At 31.8% G+C, this 7113-nt stretch overlaps 1 long non-coding RNA gene across 1 annotated transcript; it reads left to right on the top strand.

Moving 5' to 3' along the window:
• Positions 1 to 4962: 4962 nt before the first annotated feature.
• On the top strand, positions 4963 to 6092 carry LOC128982672 (uncharacterized). Its single transcript, XR_008489710.1, has 3 exons — positions 4963 to 5035; positions 5446 to 5583; positions 5962 to 6092. It is a non-coding gene; the product is annotated as an uncharacterized LOC128982672 (long non-coding RNA).
• Positions 6093 to 7113: the final 1021 nt, after the last annotated feature.

Below are 7113 nucleotides of genomic sequence, written 5' to 3'. Positions count from 1 at the left end.
AACAATATAATGAAAAATCTTAGGTCAGATGCTGACTTCAAGAACAAGGAGAGAGAGAGAAACAGCAATATAATGAAAAATCTTAGGTCAGATGCTGACTTTAAGAACAAGGAACGAGAAAGAAACATCAATATAATGAAAAATCTTAGATCAGATGCTGATTACAAGAACAAGGAGAGAGAAAGAAACAGCAATATAATGAAAAAACTTAGATCAAACAATGACTATAAAGACACTGAGAGAAAGAGAAACAGCAATTTAATGCAAAAGCTTAGATCAGATGAAGATTTTAGAACCAAAGAAAGAGAGAACGAGAAGCTAAATAAAGCTGTAAAAAGGAACAATGAAATTTTAAAATATCGAGAAAGAGTTCAGAATCAGCTTCGTAGGAGTGGGTCACAAGAAGCTAAGTTAAAATTAGATGTAATTAAATTAAGAAGTTACCGTCCAGAGTTTGTTTGTACTTTCTGCGAAGGATTGTTCTTCTTACATTCTATAAATTCTTTTAAAATCTCAGATTTCAGTAACCTTCCTAACATTGATACCTCTATATTTAGCGAATGTAAATGGATTTGTCACACATGTAATAAATATATCAAAAAAGGAAAAGTTCCGCCACTTTCAGTTTCAAATGGTCTAAAATTCCCACATGTTCCAGAGTGCCTAACTAGTTTGTCTGATCTAGAAGAAAGAATGGTTGCACCTTATATCAATTTTATGCAAATCAGACCTTTACAAACACATGCATTAAATTCCCAGCTTGGAATTAAAGGATCAGTTATCAATGTACCAATTGAAATTAATGATATGGTTCAAAAACTGCCTCGCAATTTTGTAAATATGAATACAATACAAATCAAGCTAAAAAGACATATAACACACGCTTCAGATTATATGTATGAAACTATTCGGCCTTCTGCAGTTTGCCAAGCATTGTCATACTTAAAGGACACTCCACTATATCAAAAGTACAATATAATAATTGATGATACTTTTTTTCAACAATACTCAACAAATTCTGATGAAAATTTAAATTTCATTGTTGATTCTAACGATGAGGCACAAGTAACATCCACTGCAATCAATTTGGAAAATGAAGAGTTCTGTGAGGAAGACAATGAAGAAGTGCTAATCATTGATAGAAATTTAGAAACATCCCTTAGTAGTGTTGAGGTCATTGCACCAGGCCAGGATAAACAACCAGTGCCATGGCACATTCAGCCAGACATTGAAGAACTGTCGTTCCCTAAAATTTATGGTGGATTCCCAATGGATATAAAAGGGAAAATATCTTATGCAGACAGAGCAAAATCTGAAGCAAGGCGTTCTGATAGAAGAAGCTGTACTCCTACTAAATTGTTATACATGGCAAAAAAGAAACTAGAGTTGAGCTGTGTTTCTAATATAAACGTTTGCTTGAGAAAGAAAAAAATCAAATCTAGTATAACTGTCACCGATGCATTAAATGATTTTTTTGTCAACAGTTTGATTAATCATGATGATGGTTTTAGAGTATTGAACCAGGTGAGATCATCTCCAGCCTATTGGGAGAACAAAAAGAAAAACTTATTTTCCATGATAAGACAGTTAGGTAAACCCACATTATTTATTACACTCTCATCTGCTGAAAAGTTCTGGCCAGAATTAATTCAACTTTTGGCAAAATTGCTACAAAATAAAACAATTAGCATTGAAGAAGCTTTGTCGCTGTCTGATAATGATAAAACTCTATTAATTCGTAATGACCCAATAACCTGTGCTCGATATTTTGATCAAAAAGTTTCAAAATTGATGAAATACATAAAAGAGAAAGATTTTGGCCCTTTTGGCAAACACACTGTTATTGACAGTTATGAACGAGTAGAATTTCAAATGAGAGGCTCACCACATGAGCATATATTTTTATGGCTTGAAGATCCACCAAACCAAGATAATATAGAGGGAAATAATATAGACACGTGCATACAGTTTATAGATAAGTATATCACATGCGAATACCAGGAGGACAACCCATATATGTCTTTTATAAAACATCGCCATACTCACACATGCTACAAAGGGATGAAAAATAAAAATAAATGCCGTTTTAACTTTCCAATTCCAATGATGCCATTTACAACAATACTTTCTCCCCTAGACAAAGAAATACAGACTGATGACATGAAATTAAACTATAAAAAAATTAAAAATTTCATGCATTTACTGTTCATGAAACCAAAAGATATTACATTTGATGAAATGTTGCAAGAATTGGACTTAACTCAAAACACCTATATTGATGCCCTAAAAAGCTCTTTGTCAAGACCTCAAGTGTTTTTAAAAAGAGGAAGCCTTGAAGTTGGAATAAATTCATATAATAAAGATATTTTAAACATATTTGAGGCTAATATTGATGTTCAACTAGTAGTTGAAGAATATGGCCTTGCATCATACATAGTAAATTATATTAGCAAAATTGATTCTGGGATGGTATCTCTACTCAGAGAAGCAGCTACTGACATTAGCCAAGGCATTGGTAACTCAAGAGAAAAGTTGAAAAAAATTGCCAACACATTTTTAAACAGTAATCTCATGTCATCGCAAGAAGCAGCATATCATGTTTTGTCATTGCCTTTAAGCAAATCGAGTAGGAGCACAGTTTTCATCAATACTAGTAGAATAAATGATAGAGTAATGATGCTAAAGCCTAAAGATATTTTACAAAATATTGATAATAATTCCTCTGACATTTTCATGGAAAATATCTTTCAAAAATATGCAAAACGGTCTAAAGCTTGTGAAAATATTTGTCTAGCCGATTTCGCTTCAAAATACTCATTTAGTAGAAATAAAATTGAAGAAGTTAATGATGACGCTGACGAAAATAGCACTATGCCTACTGAAAGAAATAAGAAAAGGATAATAAGGTATCGAAATTTTAAAATTTTAGCCGATCCACAAGAATACTACAGAGAACAGATTCTTCTTTTTTTTCCCTGGCGGAATGAACTAGAAGAAATTGAAACCGTTGATTGTAAAGAGAAGTTCATGCAACACCAAGAGGTCATCAAAGAAAATGCTAAGCCTTACTGCTCCATGCCTGATCATGTTTTAGAGGAAGCTGTCAACACGGTACAGAATGAAGTGAAACATGTTGAAGAAGAGGAAGTTGAAGGGTTTGTGAATGATGAGCTGCCTAAACATTACAAGGTCAATGTTATGGATCAAGGTGGGTTAACAAAACAAAATGTGGAATTCAACCGTTACTCTACTCCTCAAAAAGTTTCCTTAGCACAAGTTAATACAATGTTACAAAATTTAAATGCAAAACAATCAACTTTTGTTAAACACATTTATAGACTCTGCAAATCTAACACTTTACCTTTCTATATATTTCTCAGTGGATCTGCTGGTGTTGGAAAATCCACAGTCATAAATGCCTTATTTCAACTTTTAACACATTATTTTGACAATTTACCTGGCTCGAATCCAAATTCAATTAAGGTTTTACTTTCTGCTCCATCTGGAAAGGCGGCATTTTTAATAAGAGGTGTAACACTACATACAGCATTTGCTTTGCCAGTATCACAATTTGGAGGGCAAATGCCTGAATTGGCTAGCGACACTGCAAATACCATAAGAGAAAAACTAAACGACCTAAAATGTTTGATAATCGACGAAATTTCCATGGTAGGTAGCACTCTTCTCAGCCGGGTTGACACCAGGTTGCGACAAATAACAGGTCGAAATGAAATGTTTGGCGGGATATCGGTAATAGTTGTGGGTGACCTGAATCAACTTCCACCTGTGATGGATTCTTTGGTTTTTCTACCTCCCAAAAACAATGATTTAAATTTACTTTGTGGTATCAACCCTATTTGGGAGGTATTTAAATTTTATGAATTAACTGAAATCATGAGACAAAAAAATGAAAAAGCATTCATTATCGCCCTTAACAACCTAGTTCTTGGAAAAATGACAAATGATGACCTAAATCTATTCAAAAGTCGAGAAGTAAAGGAGATTGATGTCCCGAAAGATGTAATAAGACTTTATTATGAAAATTCAAGTGTAGAAGAATACAATAACTTAAAAATTATTACATCAGTAGGTAAAGAACTTAAGTCAGAAGCTACGGATATGGTGATTGGTAAAGTTACCGATAAAATTAAAGCAAAAGCCCTAGACTGTATTAAAAAGAAAAAAATTACGGAAACTGGTGGGTTGCCAACATCATTGCGTTTAAAAACAGGCATAAAATATATGATAACCACAAATATAGATGTAGAAGATGGTCTTGTTAATGGTACTTGTGGAATTTTGAAGAAAATAACATTCACAAATAAATCTCATGTTGACAAATTATGGTTTTCTTTCATGCCAGACACAACTGTGGGCTGCAATACACGAACTCCATTTTTAAATTACATGGCAACTGAAGACATCGATCCTAGTCTTGTCCCAATATCAAAAAGAACATTTACATTAAACATTGCAACCCAAAATCATTATCAAATAATTAGGCAACAGTTTCCATTAACCCCTGCTGAAGCACTAACAATACATAAGAGTCAAGGACAGACTTTCGATAGTGTCTGCATAGATTTTAATAAAAAAAATAGATTGAATAGACACCTATTGTATGTTGCTCTTAGTAGAGTCACTAAAATATCTGGTTTATATATACTTGGCACATTCAAGGCTCCACTGCCTCCTCCACCAAATGATCCTACAATGGTTGAGTTAGATAATTTAAGGCAAAACAAACAGCTTGCCATTCTTACTGATGAGGAGTGTCATTCGAATGAAAAAGTTTACGTGTTTGTATAGACTTCTTATTCAGAAATCAAACAGAATTTGAATTGAAAGGAAATGCTTCTACTTACTCACAAATTAACAGCATACAGAAGAAGACATAACAGAAATATGGAAAAACAAATTTATAAATATTAAATCACATTATAATCATATGGACTTAAGAGACTAATTTAATAGTGCACTGATGATCCACAACCTGAAACTTTTTTTTTTTAAGAAATCATCTAAGCTACAGCAAGTAAGTTTAATGACTAGTATTTTTAAATTCTATTATTTTATATTATGTTTTTATTTTATTTTATAACATGGTTTTAGTTTCTAAAATTGTTGTAATGTTATTCCTATTGATTATTTTGACAATACTTGAGCCAATTGAGTTGTCTTAACCCATATTTTTTTATTATTTAAGAAGTGTACAAAATCAAGAACTGTAGATATATGCCTATATTTCTCAGCCAAAAAGAAAAACAATTCATTACTATATATTTAATTAGTGGCTTGAAGTAACATAGGTCTATTGTGCCTACTCCATTATATATATATGACTATTCATTTTTTACAATCTTTAATAGTTTTTTTTATTGAACACTATGAACACTAACTTTTATTAAATTTACAAAGATTCTTTCTTAGATATTCTGTTTGCAGATTACCTATCCTAATTGAAACAAAACCAAGACTTTGAAGAAACCCTTGAACTTACAGATACAGTATTCAATTCCTTCTACCAGTCTTATACCATACTCTTCCTGCCTAATTCTCCTAAATTTCCTGCCATATCCATAGGTAATTATCAAATTACTATCTGATATCCACAGGCTTAATACTTATCTTAACCAATCAATAGGTGTTATACACGGCGCTCCCAGTGGTGAGCGCCAGAACCAATGGTAACCACAGCACGGCTAACAGTCTATATTCAATTTTATTTGTCTATGATGGAACTGTCCAATAATATCAAAATGTTTGATTCAAATATTTAACTCTGTGTCTATAAAAGTGATTCAATATTTTTGATATAACAGACAATAAATACTAAAATGATATAATTACATGTTATAAAAAGCAATCTTCTATTCAGTTTTTACAATTTATAAATTTGTACTGTGCATTATGAACACTTGTATTTACAAAAAATATTTTTCTAAGATACTCTGATTGCAGAATACATATCCCGATCCAAACAAAAAGAAGACTTTTAAGAAAACCTCGATTTAGAGATATCAAACAATTCTTTCAACCAGTCCTGCACCTTGATCTGACAGCCTGAATTTAATATCTAAAGGTGTTTAATTTTTTCGTCCATCATATCATTAATTGAACTGACCAATAATATATTACCTGATTTACATATTAAACTATGAATAAAATATGATTCCATGCTTGTATATTTTTTATTGTTTTAATTCGCTTTTAAAATAGATTAATCTTTGGAGAATCCTTATAGCCTAGACTTTCTAACTCATAAAACAATAAAAAAGACTATAAAGCATACTTTTAATCTCACAGTATACTATATAGGTATTTACATTCACTTTGGTATTTAAATAAAAATATATTTTGAGGGGGTAAATAGCTCATGAGCGGCTGTTTGAGAATAAAAAAAATAGCATTGATCTTATGTAGGGCAAATCTAAGATAGCCGAAAGGCTTCCCATGGACATGGACTTTCTTGGAAATACATCCAATACAACAAATAACATTTCTAATGTCACAGTATACTAAATTCTAGTGTACCTGTTGCTCGAATTCGAGCAATTATGAAGTATTACATCAATGCGTTAAATATTAAAACAAATAACAGTCATAATTCCCAATAACCTGGCTGTCATCTCTTATTCAATTCTTATTTTTGGTTAACCGGTCCAGTTACCCAGAATAAGGTGTTCAATTTTAATGCCAAAATAGTAGGACAACGTATGAATCAGTTTAATAATACAGTTTGATCTTCCCATGAAAACACATGAAAGAAATGGAAAGTCAACTACTTTAGGAAAAGGCCCAAACAATTTTTATAGACATTTTATACGTTTATAGTCCTTTAAATTCTGAACAAAATTGTCCTATTGCTGCAAAAGAAACGGTGATTTCCCCTATAAAATATCATTCTCACACCGCTTACTCACGATAAAGGTTATTGACAAGCTAATGGGAGAAAGTATGTGTCAGATTGCTGATACCATTTATTTATATAATATGTTTGCTGTTACTTGTTCTGTATTTAATTTAATTTATGTTGGTAACAGCTGACCATGTGTAAATAGTTAGGATTGTTTTTATAGTAATGAGAATTGTTGAATAAGTTATGTTTGAGTA

This window comes from Macrosteles quadrilineatus, unplaced genomic scaffold (genome assembly GCF_028750875.1).
Source record: "Macrosteles quadrilineatus isolate MER2022 unplaced genomic scaffold, UCM_ALF_1.0 Scaffold_944__1_contigs__length_25152, whole genome shotgun sequence".
Classification (NCBI taxonomy): Eukaryota; Metazoa; Arthropoda; class Insecta; order Hemiptera; family Cicadellidae; genus Macrosteles; species Macrosteles quadrilineatus.
Note: the sequence above shows the minus strand (reverse complement) of the source record. Positions and strands in the feature narration are given on the sequence as shown.